Source organism: Dermacentor albipictus, chromosome 10, assembly GCF_038994185.2.
Source record: "Dermacentor albipictus isolate Rhodes 1998 colony chromosome 10, USDA_Dalb.pri_finalv2, whole genome shotgun sequence".
Lineage (NCBI taxonomy): Eukaryota > Metazoa > Arthropoda > Arachnida > Ixodida > Ixodidae > Dermacentor > Dermacentor albipictus.
In genome coordinates, this window is record NC_091830.1 from 26,474,032 (window position 1) to 26,501,790 (window position 27,759).

At 48.0% G+C, this 27,759-nt stretch overlaps 1 protein-coding gene and 1 long non-coding RNA gene across 3 annotated transcripts in view; both read left to right on the forward strand.

Moving 5' to 3' along the window:
- LOC139050766 (uncharacterized) overlaps window positions 1-27,759 on the forward strand; it is an 83,276-nt gene that overhangs the window by 16,731 nt on the left and 38,786 nt on the right. The window lies entirely within an intron of this gene.
- Window positions 23,398-27,737, forward strand: LOC139050767 (uncharacterized). Its single transcript, XR_011509072.1, has 6 exons — window positions 23,398-23,917; window positions 24,016-24,063; window positions 24,755-24,863; window positions 25,208-25,307; window positions 25,700-25,854; window positions 26,320-27,737. It is a non-coding gene; the product is annotated as an uncharacterized lncRNA (long non-coding RNA).

Consider the following 27,759-nt stretch of genomic DNA (forward strand, 5'->3'; position numbering starts at 1 on the left):
GCGTAGTTCATTCCTAGCTGCGCTCCGCGCTCGCTCTTTCATCCTTGGCTAGTTCGCTCATGCAGTTACGCCGACGCTCACCGCAGGAACGGCGAGCGGCGAGCTGCGCTCTAACAATTGCACTGGCTTCGGGGTTAGACCACTAACCAGGAACGGCGAGCGTCGAGCTGCGCTCTAAAAATTTCAGTGCCTTCGGGGGTAGACCACTAAGCAGGAACGGCGTGCGTCGAGCTGCGCTCTAAAAAATGCAGTGCAGTCGGGGGTAGACCACTAAGCAGGAACGGCGAGCGTCGAGCTGCGCTCTAAAAATTTCAGTGCCTTCGGGGGTAGACCACTAAGCAGGAACGGCGTGCGTCGAGCTGCGCTCTAAAAAATGCAGTGCAGTCGGGGGTAGACCACTAAGCAGGAACGGCGAGCGTCGAGCTGCGCTCTAAAAATTTCAGTGCCTTCGGGGGTAGACCACTAAGCAGGAACGGCGAGCGTCGAGTTGCGCTCTAAAAAATGAAGTGCACTCGGGTGTAGACCACTAAGCAGGAACGGCGAGCGTCGAGCTGCGCTCTCAAAATTTCAGTGCCTACGGGGGTAGACCACTAAGCAGGAATGGCGTGCGTCGAGCTGCGCTCTAAAAAATCCAGTGCACTCGGGGGTAGACCACTAAGCAGGAACGGCGAGCGTCGAGCTGCGCTCTAAAAATTTCAGTGCCTTCGGGGGTAGACCACTAAGCAGGAACGGCGAGCGTCGAGTTGCGCTCTAAAGAATGCAGTGCACTCGGGGGTAGACCACTAAGCAGGAACGGCGAGCGTCGAGCTGCGCTCTAAAAATTTCAGTGCCTTCGGGGGTAGACCAATAAGCAGGAACGGCGAGCGTCGAGTTGCGCTCTAAAAAATGCAGTGCAGTCGGGGGTAGACCACTAAGCAGGAACGGCGAGCGTCGAGCTGCGCTCTAAAAATTTCAGTGCCTTCGGGGGTAGACCACTAAGCAGGAACGGCGTGCGTCGAGCTGCGCTCTAAAAAATGCAGTGCAGTCGGGGGTAGACCACTAAGCAGGAACGGCGAGCGTCGAGCTGCGCTCTAAAAATTTCAGTGCCTTCGGGGGTAGACCACTAAGCAGGAACGGCGAGCGTCGAGTTGCGCTCTAAAAAATGCAGTGCACTCGGGGGTAGACCACTAAGCAGGAACGGCGAGCGTCGAGCTGCGCTCTAAAAATTTCAGTGCCTACGGGGGTAGACCACTAAGCAGGAATGGCGTGCGTCGAGCTGCGCTCTAAAAAATCCAGTGCACTCGGGGGTAGACCACTAAGCAGGAACGGCGAGCGTCGAGCTGCGCTCTAAAAATTTCAGTGCCTTCGGGGGTAGACCACTAAGCAGGAACGGCGAGGGTCGAGTTGCGCTCTAAGGAATGCAGTGCACTCGGGGGTAGACCACTAAGCAGGAACGGCGAGCGTCGAGCTGCGCTCTAAAAATTTCAGTGCCTTCGGGGGTAGACCACTAAGCAGGAACGGCGAGCGTCGAGCTGCGCTCTAAAAATTTCAGTGCCTTCGGGGGTAGACCACTAAGCAGGAACGGCGAGTGGCGAGCTGCGCTCTAAAAAATTCAGTGCCTTCGGGGGTAGACCACTAAGCAGGAACGGCGAGTGGCGAGCTGCGCTCTACAAATTTCAGTGCCTTCGGGGGTAGACCACTAAGCAGGAACGGCGTGCGTCGAGCTGCGCTCTAAAAATTTCAGTGCCTTCGGGGGTAGACCACTAAGCAGGAACGGCGAGCGTCGAGCTGCGCTCTAAAAATTTCAGTGCCTTCGGGGGTAGACCACTAAGCAGGAACGGCGAGTGGCGAGCTGCGCTCTAAAAATTTCAGTGCCTTCGGGAGTAGACCACTGAGCAGGAACGGCGAGTGGCGAGCTGCGCTCTAAAAATTTCAGTGCCTTCGGGGGCAGACCACTAAACAGGAACGGCGAGCGTCGAGCTGCGCTCTAAAAATTTCAGTGCCTTCGGGAGTAGACCACTAAGCAGGAGCGGCGAGCGTCGAGCTGAGCTCTAAAAATTTCCGTGCCTTCGGGGGCAGACCACTAAGCAGGAACGGCGAGCGTCGAGCTGCGCTCTAAAAATTTCAGTGCCTTCGGGGGTAGACCACTAAGCAGGAACGGCGAGTGGCGAGCTGCGCTCTAAAAATTTCAGTGCCTTCGGGGGTAGACCAATAACCAGGAACGGCGAGCGTCGAGCTGCGCTCTAAAAATTTCAGTGCCTTCGGGAGTAGACCACTAAGCAGGAACGGCGAGCGTCGAGCTGCGCTCTAAAAATTTCAGTGCCTTCGGGAGTAGACCACTAAGCAGGAGCGGCGAGCGTCGAGCTGAGCTCTAAAAATTTCCGTGCCTTCGGGGGCAGACCACTAAGCAGGAACGGCGAGTGGCGAGCTGCGCTCTAAAAATTTCAGTGCCTTCGGGGGTAGACCACTAAGCAGGAACGGCGAGTGGCGAGCTGCGCTCTAAAAATTTCAGTGCCTTCGGGGGCAGACCACTAAACAGGAACGGCGAGCGTCGAGCTGCGCTCTAAAAATTTCAGTGCCTTCGGGAGTAGACCACTAAGCAGGAGCGGCGAGCGTCGAGCTGAGCTCTAAAAATTTCCGTGCCTTCGGGGGCAGACCACTAAGCAGGAACGGCGAGCGTCGAGCTGCGCTCTAAAAATTTCAGTGCCTTCGGGGGTAGACCACTAAGCAGGAACGGCGAGTGGCGAGCTGCGCTCTAAACATTTCAGTGCCTTCGGGGGTAGACCACTAACCAGGAACGGCGAGCGTCGAGCTGCGCTCTAAAAATTTCAGTGCCTTCGGGGGCAGACCACTAAGCAGGAACGGCGAGCGTCGAGCTGCGCTCTAAAAATTTCAGTGCCTTCGGGAGTAGACCACTAAGCAGGAACGGCGAGCGTCGAGCTGCGCTCTAAAAATTTCAGTGCCTTCGGGGGTAGACCACTAACCAGGAACGGCGAGCGTCGAGCTGCGCTCTAAAAATTTCAGTGCCTTCGGGGGCAGACCACTAAGCAGGAACGGCGAGCGTCGAGCTGCGCTCTAAAAATTTCAGTGCCTTCGGGAGTAGACCACTAAGCAGGAACGGCGAGCGTCGAGCTGCGATCTAAAAATTTCAGTGCCTTCGGGGGTAGACCACTAACCAGGAACGGCGAGCGTCGAGCTGCGCTCTAAAAATTTCAGTGCCTTCGGGAGTAGACCACTAAGCAGGAACGGCGAGTGGCGAGCTGCGCTCTAAAAATTTCAGTGCCTTCGGGGGCAGACCACTAAGCAGGAACGGCGAGCGTCGAGCTGCGCTCTAAAAATTTCAGTGCCTTCGGGAGTAGACCACTAAGCAGGAACGGCGAGCGTCGAGCTGCGCTCTAAAAAATTCAGTGCCTTCGGGGGTAGACCACTAAGCAGGAACGGCGAGCGTCGAGCTGCGCTCTAAAAATTTCAGTGCCTTCGGGGGTAGACCACTAAGCAGGAACGGCGAGTGGCGAGCTGCGCTCTAAAAATTTCAGTGCCTTCGGGGGCAGACCACTAAGCAATGCACTGCCATCATCATGCACATGAGATAATGCTATCGTACATCACTATAAATGACGATGATACAAGAAACAGATGGCACAACTCCGGATGAAGAAACCCCCCCTCTACAGCCATCTATTTCCACTAAGGCCATCACTGTCGTAAACACGGCCAGTTAGCACCGTCTTCTGTAAGTGGTGCCCAAAGCATGGCGGTTATGACGTGTTTCCGGCTTTGCAATTGCTTCCGGCACATCAACTGTGCAAGAGCACTGCCTTAAAGATATGATTCGGTTATTCCAAGAAAGCGTTGGCTAGGTGCAGTGTTTAGTCAACACCTATTTGCACGTAATCATTTATCTGAGTGGCCCGCGACATTGCATTTGCCGCTTTCTTTGCCGGCAACTGGAGATGTTTGCATGAGGCTGATCTATTTAAATAGTGAGCCTTACCTCCGGTGTTCTGAATGCATTGTAACTGAAAAATAATTTTTCTGGGCATCTAATGCGCCGAAGTTGACGAGGGTGATTGTACTTGAAAGCAAAAGTTAAAATATGTCGATTGTATAAGCAGATTTGATGTATAGGCCATCAATTCCTTTTTTTTATTTTTATAAAGATTTCTCACTGGTAGGAAATTCTAGCACTTACGTTTATATTTTGCAGCTCAGTAACTGAGCAATAAACGAAAATATTGCAATTCTGCAAAGTAGATCTAAAAAACTTCTAAAGCGGACATGCACTAACATATTTTACACCGCTCTATAAAGTAGGTGACAAATACGAGAATAAGACACGTTGCAAAACCGCCGTAAACAACGCTACAGTTTTGACTAAGCTACGAACTTATGCATACCGTCTGTCCGTTTTTAGGCGCTCAGGCGAATGCAGTTTACAGAACTGCGATACCTGTTCTTGGCGCAGAGTTATGTAACTTTAAATCCGTACTTTATATTTTTAGCTGATAATTGGCTATTTTTCTGGTAAACATGAGGACATAAAATCGAGCTTTCGATTCTTTCGAGCAATAGCACGTTAATTTCCCTCTCAAATGCAATTAATTGTATTGCGTTTAGCAATTATTGGGCAATAAATCTATTCAGAATTCGCCCGGCGCCCATCTTATTCCGGGCATTTCGAGTGCATGTGTATATAGAAGTCGGCCTCGAGCTAACGCTTCCTGTTCGCAGCAGTGCATTATTTCAGCATCCCTTCGGCGAGCAGATATCGATTGCGCCAGGGGGAGGAGACACCCTTCATGCAAAGCAGCAACCTGCAACCTTGGCGCAATGACAGAGAAAAAAAAAGGAAATCCAGGGCTGTAAACAAACGAAGGACGACGACTTCCAGATACAAGCGCACCAACATATAGAGAGCAGGGGTATCAGCGGGCGTCCTTCGCCCTCTCGGATTGTCGGTGTTTCTCGGCATGGCCCGTCGGGGTTTCTCAGTGGCTGCGGCGCGAGCGTGCTGCTGAGCTCGAGGCCGTGGGTTCGATTGCCGCCGAACTACGAAGTGGGCGGAATGCAAAAAAAATCACGATCGTGTGTCTAAGTTTAGGGGCACATTAAAAAAACCCAGGTGGTCAAACTTGTGGTCAAACTTGTGGCCAAACTTGTGGCCAAACTTGTGGCCAAACTTGTGGTCAAACTTGTGGTCAAACTTGTGGCCAAACCTGTGGCCAAACCTGTGGCCAAACCTGTGGCCAAACCTGTGGCCGAACTTGGGGCCAAACCTGGGGCCAAACTTGTGGCCAAACTTGTGGCCAAACTTGTGGCCAAACCTGTGGCCAAACTTGTGGCCAAACCTGTGGCCAAACCTGTGGCCAAACTTGTGGCCAAACTTGTGGCCAATCTTGTGGCCAATCTTGTGGCCAAACTTGTGGCCAAACTTGTGGCCAAACTTGTGGCCAAACTTGCGGTCAAACTTGTGGTCTGCGTCTTGATGTGCTCCACCGGGAGTCACCCACATAGACCACCGCGCAAAGGTCCAACGATCCTAGCCGCTCGTGGGGACGATCCGTTCGGCCACGTGTGTTTGCGTTTGCACGAAGCGGACGCTCATTCGGTCTCCACTGCAGGAGTGAGACGGAGCGCCGCAAGGAGAAGGCCCGGAGTACAAGGAAGGCGTTTATCGGACGACTACACCTTAGCGTTGGCTATAACTGTTACACCCTATCTGCGCGGCGCGCATGAGCCGGAGCTCCCGCAAATCAAGAGAGAGAGAGAAACAAAGAGGGAAAGGCAGTACGACCGCTCGCGTAAAGTGGGCCACGTTTCTTTTGACGTAGCCTTCAGAACCGGAGCAGCGAATAGGTGTGCACCCGCTTTGAGTCGAGGTCCCTCGGCCAGGGCCGGCCAACCAAAACGCTGGCCGGGAGAATCGAAATCGGGAGAATCTGAAAGCCGTCGTCAGGAAGGAGGGTACGCGAGTTTCCACCCAGACAGACCAATTGGGTGAGCCCCTTGGTCCGTTTGGGGGGAAAGCAGCAGCAAGTGTTTTAGGGTCCCGCTGCCTTACGGCGCCCTCATACACCACACCGCGCGCGGCGACGATGTTATCGCCCTTGGACCTTTATGGAACATCATGGCGACGGTAGAAATGCGCCTGGAGTGTCCATATAAAAAAACACCTGACACCATTTTTCACTCGCAAATAAAGAATAAGATGCGTCAAATACCATTAACGGTTAACAGTAATGGATATTTTAAATGCATCTACACACATCGAAGTGTAGAGGCGAAAACACCTCTATACTGAACAAAATCAAGGCCGTTATTTTGTAGTATTTTACATCTGCTCCTGATAGCATACCATTGCTGTCAAATAACAAAAACTGAACGGTACCGAGCTCTTTGCGACACAACACCAGTCAAGGTGCAAAAGGCGCACTCGTTGGTGAAAGTGTACAACGGCAATAAACTTTTTCCTTGACAAGATGGTTGGTACTTCGGGAAGCCATTATACCACAAATAAAATCGGCACACAACAAACAGAAAACTGTAGACCATGTTTCCACACGTTGCTTAGCAGCGCCCGTGAAGTCTGGTCTTCTTTCTTGCACTACGACGTCAATTCCCTGTGCAAAACAAGACCGCGACGTCTTGCACCCGACAGCAAGGTGTCCTGACACCGAGGACGTCGCCTGCGGCTTAGTAGCAGACGACATCCAGGAAGCCGCGTTGGCGTACACGACCCCATATGTGAATCCATTGCGTGCAATCTGCACGCGATCGACGCGGCTTGGCTGCCTGTGCGACCAGAAATAGAACGGCCAATCCCCTCATTCGATATGGCGCTCGGGGGTCAGCGCCTATTTTGGATGCCAGTGCGTTCGGGTCAGTGGTCGTTGACACACGCACAATGTGGCATGAATTAAACAAACAAAAATTCTGCTTCTTGCGCCGCTCCAATGTCTTTTTTTCTTTTTTTTTTCTTGAAACTGGCGGCCACGTGTGTTCAACGTGCGGTTCCATACATGCAACTCAGTAATTTGCGCGTATACTAGCAGCACTATTCTTGCTATTTTTTTTGTTGTTGTTTTCGGGACTTCAGCGTCTAGATCAAAGTTCTCTTGCCATTAGTTACGGTAGATCTTAACTCTATTGTTTCATCATTAACTGGGTGTAAGCTTTATATAAGTGTATTTTGTATTTTAGACACTTTCCGAACTTATTCATTTTTGTGAACGATCCAGTTCCATCGGTGACTAGGTTTTGACTGCCATATTTCAGGTGATCGCTTATCACACAGGTTCAACTTCCCTCGAGTCCACGAGTGGATGTAATTGAGTGTACCTTCGTAATCGGTAACGAGAGGGCTGATTAGACCAAAATTTTCTTGCATCGATAATTGAAACTGAGCGGGCTTTTACCCAGAGCCATTGCTATCAAGCGACGGCTGCTCCGATCGCTTGGAAGGAAGAAGCGGCTTTCGTTTCCGGCTTTTTTCGATCATGATATGTATGCCGGCAAAAAATTTGTAATAACCAAGCAAATTGACTTTGCGTTACCTACTGGGGGAGTCTCAAAATGTGACTTAGAAGGGTAAGCAGGTTATTAATTAACAAAGTTTCCAAGCACCTTGTTAGAGCAGGTGCATGCCGCGACGTTGGGAGCTGAGGCGTCTGAAAGACCTCAACAGCCGTGGTTTCGCGCTCACGTTTTCTTGGATTACCTCCCACGCTCATACTGCATGGAATGCTGAGTTCGTTATCTTACGTACGTAGCACTCTGACATCCTCGACAAGGCACAAAAAAAGAGGTCCCAAAAAGCCATTGCATTTTGGAATTCTTGTGGGAGTCGTAAGAAGTCAACCCACGGCTGACGCGGTTCTTTTTGCACGCATGTACTGTTGCAGTTGGCACAGATCATCCAGGCAGAGAGTTTATCCAAATGGACAGTGCGTTTTCCTCTCTCGGTTCCTGTCTCTTGGTTACGGACTGCATAAATGTAGATCGTTTCAGTCGGGGGAGGAGAGACACACCGCGCTGTAGCGAGGTCAGAACACTCGCCAAAATAGCATTTAAACTGCACTCCGAAGCGTATGCGTCTCCAGGACCCATTTACCCTTGTGATTCGCCGCTCGTGACGCATTTGAAGTCTTCACCGAAGAAGTCGCTTGCTGGAGCAAAATCCACAACCTCCGCATAAGGCCCCCAGACTTTCCCTGCTTTCTTTCAAAGAAAAGCAAGAAGTTATCTAGGGACCTTACCTCCCCATAGTGCCTGCGATGCTATACACCAGTTTAGCTATGAGAGCAGCCATCGACATCAGCACACCTCCGCCCTACGTATGTTTAATATGCGCTAGGACAAGGAGCTCGTGGAGCCTGAGTCACAAGATATAAAGCCGGCTATACGCATTTGTCAAGGCGCGGAATTTTGCGCATTGGGGACTTTTATTTCGCGCACACGCAGTACATGACAAATGGCACGAGTATTATCGTGATTATTATCGACCTCTACGGTGCGAAAGTCTTTCCCAAGGATAACTAATTACCCCTGTCCTGTAATGGTGATTTCATTATCTCGTCACCGCGTAATGTAACACTCCATCAAATCTGCAGCTGCCACCCCCAACTAAACATCGCTTCCGTTCGCTGATAATCTCGCAGACCAAAGGTAACTCGTTTTACGCATGGCACAACTCAGCCTCACTTTTTCACCACAACGATAGAATCCAATCTAAAGGCACTTTCGCTCCATAGTGCCACCTCTCTATCTCGTAATGGTGCGCCCGTTTTTATTCTCGCTCTGTCGCTCAAAGCGTGATCCTCGCCTGCATACTTCATTGCCCTTGTTCGTGCATGTATTGGTTCCGCAGCCAAGTACTGGTAAAATGCGATCATCGTGGTACGCTTTTCATATCGAGGACATCGGCCGCCGTTCACGAGTTTAATGCATGGCTTCCTAACCGCTTCGCTTCCAAACCAAGCTTTCGTTGGTGGCGCACCCTTCGTCCCCCTGGGAGCATCCATTATCAATACGCCGCCGGGAGACGTCTTGTGTAGCCGGGCGTCATTGCACCCTGGCGCTGTCAACAGCCGGCTTCTCTGCTCGTTAGACCGCAGCCTGTCACACAGACACAACACACTCAGGAAGACAGATACAACCGACGCAAAGGGCTGTACGGCGACCGCCAGGATCTCTGGCTTCTAAAACAAGGGCAGATAAGATACTAGCCAACGTCTTGGTTCTTCTTTACGCATTTCTTTGCAGCTTTTCTTTTTCTTCTGCACGTGTTTCTCTATCTTTAGACCATCGCATATTTCCGAGGGTCAAAGCGCTCCCCGCGGCTTGTTGTCGCTTCGTTGACGCGATGCTCGGGCAGCCGCGCCGACAGTTTGGTTAGGCCGTAAAGCAGATTAACGTGAAGGACAGGGCAAGAGAAAGAAGAAAAAGGAGAAATAGCATAAGAAATCCAGCCCGTGAGGGCAACAGCTCCTGCGGCCATCTGTGGTCGTCTGTCCAGTGCTTTCCAGTTGCTTATCCGTCCGCCATGATGGTCCGGTTGCCACGGCGTCTTGCTTGTCGCATACGAGCCCCGCGGGTTAGGTTCCAGACAGTGCCAGAGGACGTTTGGCGGAGGAAGACTGCTAAGAAAAGAAGTGTACTTTAAGTGGCCCCACACTCTACACTCTTGAGCAAAATTACACCCCTTAGGGGCGCATGTTGCCGCACAAGGATAATCGTCGTCTGTCTCGTCCGCATTTCCTTTCATTAACGCTGCGAGCCCGGTACTTCCAAGCCACGAACGGCATGCGCGTTATCAGCATGACAGAGCGTTATCGGCAGGAAAGTAGCGAGCGCAGCGTTTTCAAGAAAGCAAACGCAACCAAGACAGGTGATGGTTGTTGTTGTGTGGCAAGACACGACCGAAAGGGCGTACACGTTTGTTTCAGTGTGGGAACAAGGGAGTTTTCGGAGTGCTGAGCAATTTAACACTAAGCCTTCAGAATTTCAAATACAGAGTGAACGCCCACGAGCCGATGGTTCAGTGGTCGCTAAAAAGGCCGCACACACTAAGAATAAAGGTTTTATAGTGCGGGGACCTTAATCTGTCCATGTATAAAAGAAAAGGGAGTAAAAAGTGCGGACACATTTGACACTCAATTTTGGAAGCCTGAGAGCCCGAGTCGACAATGACGTGCTGCAGGTTAAGCGACCTTACATTCCGAGAAAACGATTTTTTTTTTCTTTTTTGAATGAGGGGACGTTGTACCGGTCCTACACTATAAACAAAGAATTCTTACAATGTAAGGGCCTCTATCACTCCATGTTCGGAATGCTAAAACAGGTGTATCTACCGCTGTCATTTCAGTGTACGTCAAAGATGCAAGAACAAATTGAGTATTTAGGGTTGGGCGGCCTTTAAATATGTGAAAGTCAACATCACTTTACAATACTTTGCCCCACACTCTAAGCAAAATGGCTTTTTTTTACAATTTGAGAAGATCTAATGGTTCATCTCTAAGAATAAAGGGAGTTTACAAAGTTATGAGACCTTTACCACTCCGTTCTCGGAGTGCGAAAGACTGAGTAAACGCCGCTATATATGCTGAGATTTCGGTGAACGTTAGAAGACTCCATACTCTTTGAAAAAAAGAAGCTTTAGATTGTTGGAACCCTTAAGATTTGACTTTCTGGGAGTGGAAGCCGTAGTAAACAGTGATATGCTGGCATTTCAATGTACGTAAAAGAGCCCTGCACTCTTCGACAAATTAGTTTTCCAATAGTAAAGGGTGTTTTTAGAGTGTGGAGCACCTTAGCACTTGTTCTTAATGCGGAAACCGGAGTAAGGACCGATGTTCTGAGATTTCAGCTACGCTAAAGAGCCCGCAGTCCAAGACCAAACGAGTTATTAGGGTTGGTCCATGTGGTATTGCTCGCCTGTAGGAATGAAAGGAGTTCTTGAAGGGTGGAGCACGTTATCACTGTAGCTTTTTTAGTGTAAGAGCCGGGTTTAGAACACCAACGGGCTGAAGTTTCTGTGCATGGTAAGACAGCCTACACCTTTCGACAAAAGCGAGTATTCCCAGGGAAAAGAGTTTCTAGTGTACGGAGTGCTTTTTAGAATGCTGATAGCGGAATTCGAAAACTTATGAGCGAAGACTTCGGGGTAAAAAATGGGGCCCCATTGGTCACAGTTATTCTGGTGACTTCCGTTACAGCGTCCCTCACAGCTCAGTTGTGCTACTGTCGCTTTTGGACGTTTGGCACTAATTGGCAGGAGTGTAGGGAAATATTCAAGGCTTCGATACACGAAGTGAATATGCTGGTCTCGAATTCAAATTTTTTATTGTGGTCGAATTGATGGACATGGCATCACAGGACACGTTGTCAGCCTGCCCTGAATTGGACAAACGTTTTGTATTTTGCTCATTGGCAAGCAGCGCAATCTGAGAAAAAGTGAACAATATCAATTGCATTAATAATCTTACTTTCTGCGTGAAACCTTACTTTTTGTAACTGTTCCTCTCAATGCGTTTTTTTTTCACTCGAAATTTATCAAAATAAAACGTTGGATGTTCGCTTCTATACTCAAAGCTCGACACTATCATGAATATAGTGACTATTGCTGTCATACCCCCAGTTTGTTGCATAGTTGTAAAAAAAATATCACTCGTAAAAGCATTTGATATTGATTATGTGGCCAGGCTGGTTACCACCATGCAACCTTCTCGCGCCATGTCGAATGCAGTACAAGAATTGTGATGACAGCGCGTGCGTTCTACTGGCTCTCAGTTTCCGCCTATATATTCCAGAATGTCTTGATTCCACTGCCGTGCGATTTGTTTCTTATGGTATTTTCAGGCACAGCAAACAATAATAAGCATTGGAAAGCATAGTTAGCGCCAGCGAACAAGGACAGAAGGGAGACGACACCACAATGCGCTATGGTGGTGTCACATTTGTGGTGTCGTCTTCCTTCTGCCCTTGTTCGTTGGCGCTAAATTTGCTTTCCAAGTCAGTTTACCGACACGCCCAACAAATGGCAATCCTGCTAATAAGTAATTGAATGAGTATAGTGTACACCTGAACCAAATTCAGGGAAACGCGAAGTGTCCGAATTCTCGCGGTGGTGAGTTCCAAGAACGATACGGGGCAACGTTACGGTGTCTACTCCAATCTCCCAATTAGTCAGAAAAAGAAAGGAATCTCGCTGACGCAATGTCGCAGCTAGAATTGGAAAGAGCGGCCGAACGTACGGAGAAAGGCCGGATGAGGCTGCTGACTCAGTGCAGTGATAAGGGCCGTCAGATTCCGCGCGTTGCCTTTAAAAGGGAGACATATCAACGCGTCAAACACTCGACGTGGTCCTCCTATTTTATCCACCCAACGCTGGACTAAAAGCGGCGAACGAAGCAGCGAGAAGAAGGACGGTGAAAAAATAACGCATCACTCGGCGGCGGGAAACTGGGACAAGTATCGCGCGTGCCACTCCCTCTCGGTTGAGGAGGCTGACACCACCTCGCACACACCCGCCGTGAACGCGCGATTTGCGCGACGTCTCGCACTTTCGCTTTCCGTGGAATCTGCCGCTAACCCAGAACGTCTTCGAGAGGCTACGATGAGCGCCCCGCGCTCATCGTACCCACTCCGTCATTTCCTCCTCTCCCCGCAGGGGGAGTTACGTCATCGTAATTTTTTGGGGCACGCGCACGAGCCAGCAGCAAACAGACCCGACGTCGTCGGAAGATTCTCCAAAATCTGCCACTGACCGTGTACAACCCCTACCCCCCCCCCCGTCCTACTCCAGCACCGCACCATCGTTACCAACCACTTCACCTCCTTGGGATCTTTAACTCAGCACCCTCCCCTCTCCTCTTCACTTTGCGACCCTCGAAGGACGTCGCTAGGCTCGAAATTGTCGATAAGGGAGCCTTTGATGCGATAGAGTGCAGTGCACTTTCACACTGATGTCGCACCAGCAGCAGAAGCCTTAAACATATATGTGGGTCCTATCAGATAAGACGGCCGGGGAAAAGAAGACATCAACTAGGCAAAGTAAAGGTATCTGGTTTGTCGCCGTGCTGCAATACGCGGAAGCATATTTGCGCCCCCGTTATCCCCCCCCCCCCATTGACATTTGAGAGAGAGAGAGAGAGAAAGGCTCTTTGAGGAAACGAGGGAGAAGGACCTTTCGGGTTCAAGTTTGTTGGCATAGCCGACTCTGCCCTCTAGCGGGGGTTACGTCACGAAAGTCTGCATCTTATCTGTCTTCCGTACCGCCGCTTCCTCTCTCGCTAGCTTGCTATCTCCCTCTTCCTAGTATGCACATTCGGGGTTAAGGTGTCTCGCGGGAAGTGCGATTTCTTTTTTTTTTTATCTCGCCTCTAACAGTTTGTTTATCTGTTATCTATATTCTATGTACACAGAGAGAAAAGCGACAGTACTTGGCATCGTGATCAACTTTCGTGTGTTTGTCAATTTGAACGCCTGGAGATATTTGAGCTCCTCCTTCAGCCGTCACGAGCTTCGAGGCATGTTGAAGTCGCGCGCTCTCAAGTGCTCCTGTGGACATAAGGAAAATCATTGTGTAATTTTCTTTTTCATTACAGTTCATGGGCATTGGCTCTTAGAAAAACTCCTGCAGACCGACTATTTTTTTGTCTACATGATTTTCTGACGTTAGTATACAGTAGTTGAGACAGAATAACAACATAAGTCTTCAATATCATAAGATAAGAAAACAATTATTTGTGAGCGTATCAGTCACCAACAGCCTACTACAAATTGGCTTGTAAACTACACTTGTTGCTTGAAAGTAGACGTATACACTAAACTTGTCTGTAACGTGTCAATAAGCTTGTTGGCCCATAAGCTTATCTAAACATGTCTAAGGGTATACATAATTTATGGGCTAAACGGTACATTTACACATATTGCACAATATCAAACGCTCCTGTACGTACATTTATGTGCACGTTGAAGAACCACATGTGGCCTAAATTAACCAGGAGCCTGTCACTATGACGTATCTCTTAAGTTAAAGTTTAAACCGCGCGAACCAATGTGTACCATGCGAAACCACGGGTTGTCAGATTGACCCTCTACTGCTGCGTCTCTCACGGGCCAGGCGTGTGGCTCTGAGAGGTTAAGCTCTATCAATCAATAATGAGCGTGAAATTTGCTTTCACATCAATCGGCGAGAATGTTTTAGGGAGTCCGAGCAGCAACAGTGGAAAGCCACCTCTTGGAATCGGATTTGTAATCTTGTAATCGGATAAGCCATAAGTTTGCTCGTGCCGAAGCTGCGAAGCTTCAAAAATCACGATTCCCCCAGCGGTAGCCTGCCCGCAGTTTACGACGCCTTCATCCCTAAGCCAGCTGCTGAAGAGTGCTTGTCCGAGTGGAAAACCTCGTAACCCCTCCAAAGGACGCGTAGGCTTTGGGAGGTTGGGCTTTACGGCACCGCTCGCTGGCTTTGCGGGGAGCAACCTACTTGAACTCTCGAGGTCACAGCAAGCGTTGCCACATGGTTGCGTAAGTTAGCGCGCCGTAAATCGGACATCTCGTAACGCTTCGATTTCTTCGCTGTCGCTGTTCGCAAGACTGAAAGATCGTTCGCCCTGGGACACAGTGTTGCCGAGTGATCACGCACTTTCCGCTTGATTTAGCCAGAGCTTACCTGTAAGAACTACGACGGTATGCGGGCGGCGTGAAACAGAGGTAATCTTCAGGTGCATTTATTAGGTCGGGACTGATCATCTGCCACGGAGTTGCTAATCCTCGACTAATTGGCAAGAGTGCCTATTAGCCGGGATAGTGCAATCCGAAGACCCCGTACTCCTTTAATCTTATGAAGGTCACGGAGCCAAGTCGCCGGCACAAATTCTGCTGTCCCCATGAAGCCTTCCCTCCGTACGAGAAACTCTGCTGATTAAAAAGATGCCTGTAAGTGTTTTTTAAGCATGAAATGCTTTAGCTCCCTTTGTTGGCGACCTTCAAGTGACCTTGATACAAAAGCTAGAGCCGTTATCCGTGCACTCGGGCGAGAACATCTGGGCATCGTTGTGACAACAAAAATAGATGATCCGGGCAACCAGTCAAAACTAAGAAATGCGGTCTCTGAACCCCAGCCCTTTGTACGAGGACCGCATTACATATGCTAGCTACTACCGAAACAAGTTATAAAGATATTAATATCGGCCCCCGGTGGCCTATCACCGTTACTAACCGGACCTTTACACGGATAGATGTAGATTCTGTCAAGAAAAGGCGGATCTACAACATATGGTTTTGGCTTGTCCTCGGACACCCACACAGAATAAAATACACGAACCCAGAGAGCAGTGGGAGACCGTGTAGCTCAGTTGTGCACCGCAAGACCAACTTAAGGCAATCCATCAGGCCGAAGATGTAACCAGGGCCCAAGGGCTACGTACGTAGAGAAGCCTTGGTCTCAAATCTGCTGTCCTAAAATAAAGTTTACTCCTCCTCCTCCTCCGAGTTCTTCCTAATGTTCGTTCACAATATCACTCAAGCTGTAACTTCTAGTACGCTGAAGTTTCATTTGTCATTGCCATTAGGGGGCGACATTCAAAAAGCAGATACAGGGCCTCATTGTCAGGCCTTTGTCGGGGCATACAGGGCCTTGATTGTCATCTTTAGGCGTTAAGACAGTGTTGCCTGTTCAACGCCAGCGGTCCGTGAGTTCCACGGCGCGGGTTTTTTTGCCGGCTCGAGAGATGACATCGATGATATCGGTTGAGATATTGATGATATCTGTTCTGCCACGAGGCCCCGACATTGAATCTCGAAAGTCGTGGAAAAGAAATTCCTACGATCGTGGGATTGAGTAGAATAAAATCTCACTGCCCACTGGTTGCCCTACGCTGTAAATAACTTCAAGTGGTGAAAATCAATTCGAGGCTCTTTTAAGACAACATAACTCACAGACCAGTGCGCAGTGCAAGAATGTGAGCCCTTGACGAATAAAGTACAGCAAGAATAACGTGATGGCAATTTTTTTTTTGTCACTCAGCTTTGTGAGCTACGACTGTTGACGGAATGAAACGAAGTGCCTGCATGAGGACTGACTTTTGAATACATATACCAGCAACTTCGTAAGCAACTAACTTTATTAAAAGAAAGATAGTCGATAGTTTCACGTTGGCAGATTAGAAAGCACACTTATCAGTCTGCCATCCGTGGCTTTTTTTTTTCAACAGGATCACTTCATTATCTTAGCAGTTCCTGCGTGCTTTAGTTCGGTATGACATGCCAGCATTTATGTGATTTGGCTCGGTTACGGTGTCGTTCTCTGTCACGTGTTCCGCTTTTGCTCATTGCCACTTAGTTTCGAGGGTACTGTCTCCGCCAGTTTCCATTCATTTCTAACGATTGCTTTCCAACTTTAAAAGAAAATGAGTGCCCATTACAATTGTATGTCCTTGTCTATCCCCTCATTTTTTCTCCGCGTCTTGACGCGTTGCCGAAGTGAGCTATGAATGCCCGCAAAAGCTTTAACGAAGCTCTTTGAGGAATTTCATAGGCCTCCGTTCCGGCAACTCCTTAGTTTTCCGTTGGCTTGACCGTTGGTTTGTACGACTATAGATATATCGGTGATGTGACCTCTTTTATTGCGAGCCTCTCAAAAACGGCTACTAGACGACTGAACAAAACTCATAAACGAATGAAACTTGGTAGCAACGACATACAAGGGCCAACACATTCGAATAAATGTTTTCCGGAGCGCAATATGCTTTTCTCGCATCGCTGCACCTTTGAAAGGGGTGAAAGGGAAACGGATTTTCGGCGGCGTCTCTTCGGGTCTAGGTAATTGTTAATCGGTAAGACTAACTGCATTACGTCCTAATTGAACCCAATGATTGAACACGGAACGTTTCGGGAACTTTTACTGAGCCGACGCGGCCAAAATACGAAAAAAAAGAGAGATACTTACAATTCCACGACGTCACACTGACGTATACCTACGTTGAAGTTTGGGCGCGCAATTAAAAAAAAAGGTTTACTTTCATTTTCTCATCTAATAATCAGCCTATTATCCCGAAGTTAACTGAAGGAGAGTTTTGAAAAATACTTTACCAGATTAAACTGATCTATTGTTTGTCGTTAGTGTCCCGTTAAAAAGACAAACGTTCGGGGGGGAATATATATATATATATATATATATATATATATATATATATATATATATATATATATATACAGTGAAGTAGACGCGCGTATGAAGCGCATTATTGACGTTTCGGCCGGGGCCCGGCCTTCATCAGAATCGGGAATGAATCCTTCTGATGAAGGCCGGACCCCGGCCGAAACGTCAATAATCCGCTTCATACGCGCGTCTACTTCACTGTGAATATTTACCCGGACCCAGAACTGCTTTTTTTCTGGTATATACATATATATATATATATATATATATATATATATATATATATATATATATATATATATATATATATATATATATATATATATATATATATATATACCCAACAATGTCGGTCAGTGGACCGACCTTTTAGAAGGCCCGTCTTTGTTTCGTTGTGTTCGCAGAACGTGATGGTTCAAAACATTAGGCGATGCTCTTTTCTTTGTTTCTACGCTCGGAGATCGAATGATTTCCTCCAAGGATCTTGAAGAATTTCCTGCCTTTCGACAAGTACTGAGGCGATGTGAGATCTGTAACACCATTTCCGCCGCAACCCGCTTCCCAGTCCGTTCACCTCCACCGATTCACATTTAAACTAACAAGAAATAAAGGAAGCGAGAACAGCTCTAACAAAATACTATGAGCCGTGAGGAAAGGGTCTCGAGTTCGCGACATGCGTAGGCTGAATGGAGGGCCAGACACCACGTGACCTGAAGATTTACTACGCCTTTTCCGCTACCAGGCTCGCGCTTTCTTCTCTCGACGTTCCGCGCCGAGATGGATTACGCGTGTTACCCGTGCGATAGCCTAACTGCACGCAGCCGTAGCGCATAACGGCCGCTGCTGTAAGCCAAAAGCCACCGCTGAACGGCGCCCGTACTTCCTCCGGCGGCCTGTCTGCGCCCTCCCGTATAATGCCGGCGTTCGTTAGAAAACGATGCCACCACATTCCGGCGAAGACGCGGCGGTGCTGTCGCGTTCGCCAGTGTGTTAACGACCCTCCGGGCAGGGGAGGGCACGGCCACATCGTGTGCAAAGCCCTCTGTACGATACACCGCCAACACTGTGGATCTACGTCACTCCTACACACACACACACCCCTTTCCCCCTTTACTCGTTGTGCTTGCCCCCCCAGTACAACCCGCACATCGGCGACACAAGGCGATCTCTTTGTCGTCTGCTCCCGGCAGGCCTTAATGAGTATGTAAGGCAAAGGTCGAGACACGTAGTACGTCTGCTCGCCGACGGCGTTCCGACGGGAAACGTTCTGTGTACGTTCACTTCAACGTTTGCCTAGCGGGAAACCGGCAATTTATCTCCGGAAGCCGCTACAACTCGCGGCTTCCGCGGCCTCAGTTTTCGGGGGACGAGCAGACAAGTTCCGTCTTCTTTTCTTTCTTTCGACATGCTCTGGCGACCAGAGCAGACGAAACACAATTCTGAGCAGCTGTTCAACGAACACTGCGGCCCAACAGTGCAAAGAGAAGCCGCAAGCAAACCAGACAACGAATCCTTTATTTATTTTTTTTTTAATCGAGATGACCGTGCTTTATATGTTCATTGCCTTTTTTTATCCTTGGTGAGCCATGAGATCATGGCGTGCCCTGGGTGCGAGGCTAATGTGACGTGATCGTCGAACGGCTGACGTCATTAACGGCGCTCGGGCTGCTTCACATCGCTAGGGGACAATCGCGGAAGGGAGAAAAGTCCAGACTGCACAAAAAGTTACGGGTGTAATTTCTGCTGTATCAGTTAATTATGCTTCTTTCATGTCAAAGCGGCAGCCACTCTCTTACCGTGAGAGGAAGCTTGCGAAGCCGGGAGGTGACAACGAAAGACTGCTAGCTCGCCGTAAAGTCAGGAGATTTAAGTGCGCCACATTGTGTTCGGTTAATGGCTGACCGGTGAAAAACAAAAAGAGACTACGTTGCATTATCAGAGCCAACGATTAGGCCTAGCAAGTCTCGAGATCTTTTCCAGCACCCTATTGTGTGAAGGTTATAAACAAGGATATGGTGTCTCGGAAAGGCTGGCCGACGTTTCTATAGGACATACATCTTCGTCAAAGGTGGCCTTGTCATCCTTGGCAGGTTAGTTTTAACAGGTTAGTAGGGTGACGTCACGTGCGGGTGCCGGAAAAGGACGACCAATGGGCTCATCAAGTTTCTTATGCAGCTTTTTTTTTCTTGGCCCTCCGAAAGTAATAATGGGCAAATAAAATAGAGTCGACCTTCAAGTACGGGGAAAATAGCGCTAAATCATTTACGTAACAATCATGCACCGATGCAGTCAAATTAAAAAAGAAAATATTGGCCGTCATTTTCTCGAGTAATATGGCAACCTTTCTGAGCAATATGAATGAAAATGGGGTATTAAAGTAATGTTTTTGCCCGCCTAAACTAAATTGGGGTTCCTCTGTAACGTTACTTCAAAAATACGCGTCGATTTAAATCAAGTGAGCTGCTATTGAATTTCTGGATATTATGTACGATGGTGCAAAAGTGTGTACTGCTGGTCTTGGTAGACCTCTGTTGAGGAGGCTATTTATTGAAGCTGTCGTTGAATTATCATCTTGGACTTTGATATGAGCTTATCGCGCAGCCGACGGGCTGTGCATATAAATTGATTGTGTAGACTTTATAGTAAAACAGCCTTCCTGCGAAAAACATCATCGACGATTACGATACTACCTGACGCGAAATTTGAGCGCAGCTCTATACGGGTTTTCAATTCGCGATATATTGGCTGGCGCAGACGATCTGTCTCGTGTGGCACGTTTCGAACAGAGCGAAGGGCGCCGCGACTGCTTTGCCAATCTGCAGACCGCGAGAGGCAGCGCGTGGGTGACGCGTGGGCGCGATTAACAGCAGTAGTCGCCGCCGACGGGCCTTCCAGACGATGCGCCCTACTCTGGCGCCATCTCGTAGCCGTCGTCGCCACACTACGTTTTTTTTCTCACGCTTTCGCCGTACCCTCCTCTCCGCTTTCTACCTCGCGCTTCCGCTGCACCCATAGAGCTTCTCACTATAACACCTAGAGGGTAATCTGGCGCCACCGTCTATGGGAGTTTCTTAAGAGGGCACCGTGCCGTCGTGGGAATGACGGTATATGTGTCTGCGAGGCTCGTGTTGGCTGGTGCTGTAAGAGGCTTCGTCTAAAACGTGGATATGGCTACGCAAATAACGCGTTCTCAAAGTAAAATCTTCATAAAATGCTTCCATTCACGCATATCACATCTTTACTCGCCCACGATGCATGACCAAGCGAAGAAAAGCAAGAACAGACGACCAACTGTTTAAAAGCGAGCGCGAACCTTGTCGTCTGTCCTCCAACTTTAGCGGCCCGCTGATACTTTTTACGTAACATGTAGTCGTACACACAATAACAAGTTCTCATAGTTAAACAAAGCATGTTTTCGCGTAATAATAAAGCTAAAACAGCTTTTAACGCGCTGTTCTAGTAGAAAATGAATCATTGTGACAGACGGAACGGTACTTGCCAAGCGCGTCTTCAAGGTGTCCTGTCTCTACGAGAACGATGCCAATCCGAATCCACAATATCCCGGCATTCCCATGCATACCACAGCGCAGCAGCGCCAGATTTCCCTCTAGGTAATGTAGTGAGAAACTCTATGGCTGCACCCTCCTCTCCGCTTTCCTCCTCGCGTCTTTCATCCTCCCGCTGCGCTCGTTCGCTCGGTTACGGCGAGGCACAACGCCCACGCTCGCAAATAGTAACGGGCGCCTGAGGGCTGTCCTCTAAAACGCTTGCAAGACGCGGTTGTATAAGGGTCAGGGCCGCTGCTCGCTATGAAGCCGCATGAGGCGTATCAGTTTAAGAGTCGTAGAAGCCGCATGCTCCAACTGCCACTCCATCCCGGGAACTCTGCAGAGTATGATCTGTGGCTCCGACCTGAATGGCTTCCATATCTCACCGCGTCGATAAGAAAACACGTAGCAACACTGCGAGCAAACGCGTAAAAATACAAGGAGAAAAAAACTACTCGAAGGCCTATTTGAGTGACATCACGAACGATGTGTTTTCCCACTTTTCAGATCGTTGAGTGCGCTCCGATATTTGGAGTCAAAATGTTCCATCTGAACGCAAGAGTTCAGCACTTTCTGTACGATGCCGTCGATTACGAAGCGTTGGCCCATAGCATGTAGAAGTGACCCCTCTCTTGAGTCCCTTGCGTTTGTCTGCGCCTCGAAGTGACGAGTCAGGCGGCAATTGCAACCTCGTAAGCTCTAGGTTCCGTCTGCCCTTATCGTTATCGCACAGCTTGTGTACGAGACTGCTGATCGCACATTACGACTGGGCTGCCATGATTTCGATTCCAAACAGACGTTTGATATTTCACGTTGCAAAGCACACCGAACCTCAGTGTAAGCTTTGAAATGTTTCAAGGCGGTAAATTAAGCTGCTTGCTCAAGCTTAGATTCATATTTGCTGCGCGAAATTCAAGACACACACACACTGAAAGAAACGAAATAGTCGGGATGTGGGCTGGGCGCCAAGTTAGTTTATTTAGCTACTACAAATATGCGTGTATACGAGTGTTAAAATGTTCATATTGACCAATATGTACATATTATAAGAGTTATCGATGTCCTGGAAGAAATTTCTGCGAAGCAAAAAATAATAATAATAATTACCACTGCATGCGTGCGGAGCTTTAAATCAAGCACTGCAAATTCTCTCTTTGCATCTGTGTTTCTGTCAGATAGCTACGTCTTTGTGTCGCTATCATAAAAAGAGTTGCTGTAAACTGTCAGCTTAGCACGTGTAGAACGGTAATCGTTTTATTTTTCATTTGTGGAGATTTGTTTATGCACACTATATTATTTATGCTGTATCAATATGAGCGATTTCACCCTCACCTGCGGGAACATTCGTAGTCGTTTCATCAACTGAGTAGGTTCTCAGATCTCGACGTGTATCGTTTCTGCGTGTGCAACTCTTTTTTTTTTTAATGCGAGAGCATTATATGCCTCACGAGGCTGGAGAATCCGCCGTCGTGGCTGCAGATGGTACAAAGAGTCACGTGGTCGCAGAAACACGCTCGTCCCAGTGCTCGCGCCTTCGTCGTCTTCCACAGCTGGCTCCGATGCCGCTCCTCATGCCTGCTTTCCCATACTGCCCCTCCCTCTGCGAAGACGCTGACGTCATAGTTCTTTACAATAGTACTAGAGGAAACTCTAACGCTAGTGTCTACGGGATATGCGATGGAAGCGGTTCAGCCATCGTGAGAATTATGGGAGGTACATTGATCTGCCTAGTCCTTGTGGCTTCAAACGGCCCCGCGACTTGTGGACCCGTCAGCAGTCAGTGATAACGTAGCGTTGACTTCTTTGTAGTCGTTGATGGATGGGCGGGGTTCCCTCATGGCAATCGTCTGATTAATGCCCTTGGCCTTGATGAGACGTCAAAGGACGCTTGGCGCGTTTCAATTTGACCACCACCACAGGTTAAGCGCCTGCACTTAGTAGCGATTGTGCGTGTTCGCGGAGCATTCTGAACTTAGAAATGTATAGATCGCTTTGAAGTTCAGGACAACGAAGACGGATAAAGCGTAATAAACAAATTCGCAAGAACGTCTGAATCCACAAATACGAAGATGAGACAAATCCACGCACTTCCCATCATTCCCATGGGGTGGCAGGGCGATCGCAGCTTCAAAGTTCCCTCTAGTAATTATTGTATGAAATTTTACGGCTTACTGCACTGGCCCACTGCTAGTCGGTGCGTTGATTTCGGCGAGTTCTGCCGTGCGCTCTCAGGGACGAACCTTCGACTTCTCAGTCAGTAGCTGCGCCCGACTCTTTTGGACGTTCACGCAAGTACGCGAACAAGGCCGAGGCACGTCATGTGAGAAATGACAGAAGGCAACATGAAAATAATACCATTACGTTACGTAAAACGAATCTTCCTAGGGAAGACGTCGCAATGCTTCCACATTCATTCATGTAGGGATACCTAAGTGCCTCTGACATATTTTCTTTCTTTTCGGTTTTTCTCTGCCAATATTAATGCAAGCGTGGAAGAGTTTGGGTGGTTGACAGGAAGTTTCGAAGAAGCTAATCGCAAAGAGTATCTCGATACAAGAATACAGCATGCTTGACGAAACGAAACAAAATCAATTACGGGGTTTGACGAGGTAACTCCCGAGTTAATTTGGCAGACATTCTTTTTTTTTTTTCAATGCGTGGAGCTTCGGAATAACTTTGTCCACCTAGGGGCGCGATAACGTAACTCTATTCCAAACAAAAAGTGTTCCAAAATCCGGACGTCAAAATGACGCGACAGTTTCTGCGTATGGGGGCGGGAACCAGCGACGTTTTTCAATCTGTCCAATCAGCAGCCTCCATCGTTGCCGGAAGTATGTTTTGCTTGTTTTTTATTTGCAAAGGGACCGTATAGCAAGTGACATAAAGACGTAAACGTCTGATAAAAGAACAATTGTATGTCGCTGAAAGTAAAAGTGTTTTGTAATCTTTTAACGCAAGAGAAGTTGAAGCGCACTTGAAAGTAAGCACAAATATTTTAATTTTTTGAGTCATAGCCACACACGTGCCAATTCCGCATCCAATCCATTTCGCTACGCACACTTAAGATGGCGGCTACGTGAAAACAGCTGATCGGTCCTGTGGCCCGCACTTGGTGTATATTTGTCCGTAACGTGATTAGTTGAAATGTTGCCGTACGCGGTACTTTCGCCCGAGAAGAATTCTGGAAGCTGTGAACATCATGAAGACTGCGAAAGCGTAGTGCTCGGTGAGTAAACGCAGCATTCTTTCTTGTGCTTAGTGACTGAGCAGTACCATCTGAGCTGGGCGATCGCATGGTGTTCACTTTTGCTTTTATTCGCATAGGATACGGAAGAATCGATGAAGGTTGGAAGGCATCTCAACAGATAGGTGGTAAGTAAACGTTTTCTATAAACGATCGCAACTGTCTCCGAATGTAGTCATGATTTAAATCGAGGGTGGTCTGTAAGAGAGGCTCATTTTTGTTTCTTTGCCACACACTGCTGCGCAGTGATCCATTCCCCCGTGCGGGCGGTACAGATGCTTCTGCTGGATATTCGCACGAGAAAAGTTTTTTTGTTGTTGTTATTCACTTGTGTTAAATTTAACGTGGCATTTATGGCGTGATAAAATAACGACACATTAAATTAATGTAACCGATATGTTTTAACGACGAATTGATATCTGAAACGGTACGATTTGTTGGTATTAATTCGCTGCGGTCCGGCGAAAATTGAGCGCGAAAAAGAAATGGCGGAGAGCAGCAACAGCGCGCGCGTTTCGGCCGCGCAGGCCACTATGCTAGTGGAGTTTATGGAGCAGCATCCGTACTTGGCGAGAGGCTCCACCAGCCTCTCGCCAAGTATGAGTGCTGCCCAAAAAAGGGGACTATGGGCAGAAATTGCCGCTGCCTTAAACGCCGTCGGGCCGGCAGTTAAGATAGCCCGGCGCTGGCGCCTGTATTGGGCACGCATGGCGTACGACTGTAAGAAACTCGCGGCGCAGGTTGGCGCCGAAAAGAGGTGAGCCCGCGACTAGCAACGTCTTCGGAACGTATAAGCTGACGGTGTTCATGCACTTGCAGGAAGACGGGAGGTGGAAAGTTGGGCGGCTTAGAGGGTCGAGTGATCGCCGTGCTCGCCCATACCGGCCCAGCCTCCGCCCCTGCGGATTTTTTTCACGGCAATGCTGAGGTGAGTAGCAATGTTCGTTGCTATGTGTACCGATGTCGGGCAGTTACACCGTGGTGAATATTTTTCCCTTGTGTGCTTGTGTGTGTATTCTTACAATTCAACACACATGCCAGCACATGATATCCGTACTTTGCAAGAACGGAAATGCTGCCCCACTGCTGTTAGAAACACCTTGTGGTGGATTTCATGACTCGTTAATCCGAAAAGCATTAGCGACGAGTTGTCAAAGCTCCAAGGCACTAGTATGTCGCATGATGGATTAGGAATTGCGTGATAAGTGAAATAGACATTGCAACCAGTTGATGGAACTTAATCACATTATGTCCTGTACTTTATTGTTCCAGGAGGACACAGCCAGTGAGGATTCCGCTGAAGTGCCCCCTGCCCCACCAGCAGCTGCGCGCGTCTCGGTGGGAACGGAGCCGGGGACCAGTGGCACTGCACGTAAGGCACTTCAGCAGCTATTGCAATACGAACACATCACTCCAAGCATTATCTATTAAGACCTTAGAAACAGAAATTGTGTATTTATATTATTTACATGGCAAAGAAGAAGTGCCTGCCTAAGGGTCGCTGCAAAATGGAACAATAATGTGACTGTTAACATCATTTGTAATGCAGCGTACAAGCTGAAAGTACTGTCAGTGTAGTATTTTATGATGGTGTAGTGCCTTTTTGTTTATGCAAATTGACTGTTCATTTTGTAAACGGTGTGTTGCTGGAATTATTTTTCTGGGCTTCCACCTGATAATGAACCAGTAAAATGTCTATGCAGGATGGAGCGAAATTAGTTTTCTTAACCACTGTTTACTGATTTTATTTTTACGGACCATCAGCTCGGCAGCAGCCCCGCAGGCCACCCCGACTTCAGGTCCTCACGGACGCCGCATCGAGCACGGCCGCCGACTATGCCCGGCAGAGCCGGTTAGCTGAGGCGGCAAACGCGGAGGCCGCAAGCTTCCACCAGCAGTTGCTGCAGCAACATCGGCAGGTGCGTACAACTTGGCCGGGTCATTTGTTGAAGAGGTGATTAGGGCACATGGTAATAATGTACATTACAACCATGTTACACATGCGAGGCATGTGTAGTCATTTGGCTCATTGGCTCATGCACGTTTATACATCTCCTTTGAGGTGTTCTTTAACACATAGCAACTTACAAAACATTTCCATGGTTGCATGTATCGCGACAGCATGATCATAATTTCTTTAACAATTCAACTAGTCACCAATACTGCCTTCTGACAGGCAGAGGCAGCTTGGTGCGATTTGTTACGTTTCACACGTTTTTAACATAACTGACCATGTACGTTTGCACGGCCATTTGTCATGTCATATGTGAATGATCTCGCTGCCCTCAAGAGTAACCTTGCTGAAACTGCAAGACTTGCAAACAGTGCAAGTCGAGAATTTACAGTGCATAACCTGTAGCTAACTAAGTGAATTTGTTTCGCAGCTGGTGGAAGAGCAGCGAGCGACACGGCGAGTCCTCGAGCAGCTGGTGGCCGAGATGCGTGGTTCGCGAGAGGCGAACACTCTCATTGCGACCACGCTGCGCCAGCTGCTGGCTGCCCTGGCCGACCTGCGCGCGCCGCCTCAGCATTAAGGGGCAGCTTTTTTTTTTTTTTTTGCCATATCATCCTTTAGTGCTTTGTTAGGTACAAGTGTCACCAATCTATGCATGTTTTTTTTTTATGCAGCACTAAAGGATGATATGGCTGTTTTCCGTAATTTCTGTCCCTAATCAAAATTTTTTTTTTCAAGGTAATTTCTGTCATGTTTATTTTAATATCTAGTGCAAGTTTCGCGTTACTGTTCATTACCGTGTTCTTTTAGTGTGTCGTTTAGTCATTTTGTGTAATTATCGATGTTTATTTGATTATCTATGTTCTATCTATCTATATATGTGAAATTATCTGTCATGTTTATTTTAATATCTAGTGCAAGTTTCGCATTTCTGTTCATTACCGTGTTTTTTTAGTGTGTCATTTAGTCATTTTGTGTAATTATCTATGTCCAAGTGCGACGGCATAAGGTATATTTACAATTTCTGTCATATTTTTGCGTTTCTGTTTTTTACCGTATTTTTTTCTCCAAGTTCATTTCATGTGTATTATTCTTTGTCCAAGTGAGACGGTATAACTTATATGTACATTTTTTGCCGTATTTTCGTTAGGTGTTCTTCACTTTTGTTTTGCTGTTACTGATATGTTTCAATGTGCGCCGCTCTTCCACGGAAGATACACTGTGCAATCACTTTTACGCCAACTATGACATTGTCTCGCACACATACAGGTGCGCTTAATAACTACAATACTGTGATACCTGGAAATCAATTTTCATGCCATGTGTATGTCATGTTTGCAATGTATAATCATTCGTGCCTACGCAAAGTAGCCGAATTGGTATTTTTGTTAACACCAAGTGTACACACCCGAGCAGCAGGAAACGAAAGAGCGCTTTATTGCGAGAAGCATGTGTGTTTATACACAGGCAGGCCAGGCTTGCACATGCGTATCAAGATATTCTTGATGATGAAGCCACTGGTCACACCAAGCACCTGTTACCTGTGGTGGTCGCTGTGATATTTCAGGTGTCCTTACCTATGATAGCAATACAATCTAGTCCCCATTGTAGTTGAGCACAGTTTGTGACGTATGTAGCAGAGCCATCGATGTGGCCGCTATTTTGACATTCGCTGCCAGGCTGGTCTTGCAGCCGTTATATGAAATACCGCTTTAGTGCCAAGCATTTTCTCACTTGTCGTTCCTTAGAAGCATGTCATGGCTGCTTTATATTGTGATCTTATTACGGCACTAGTCATTGAAAAGAAACTGTTTTGTGCTGCAAACATGCCAACTACATAATAGAGAAGATCTTTCTTGCTGTGAAGTTG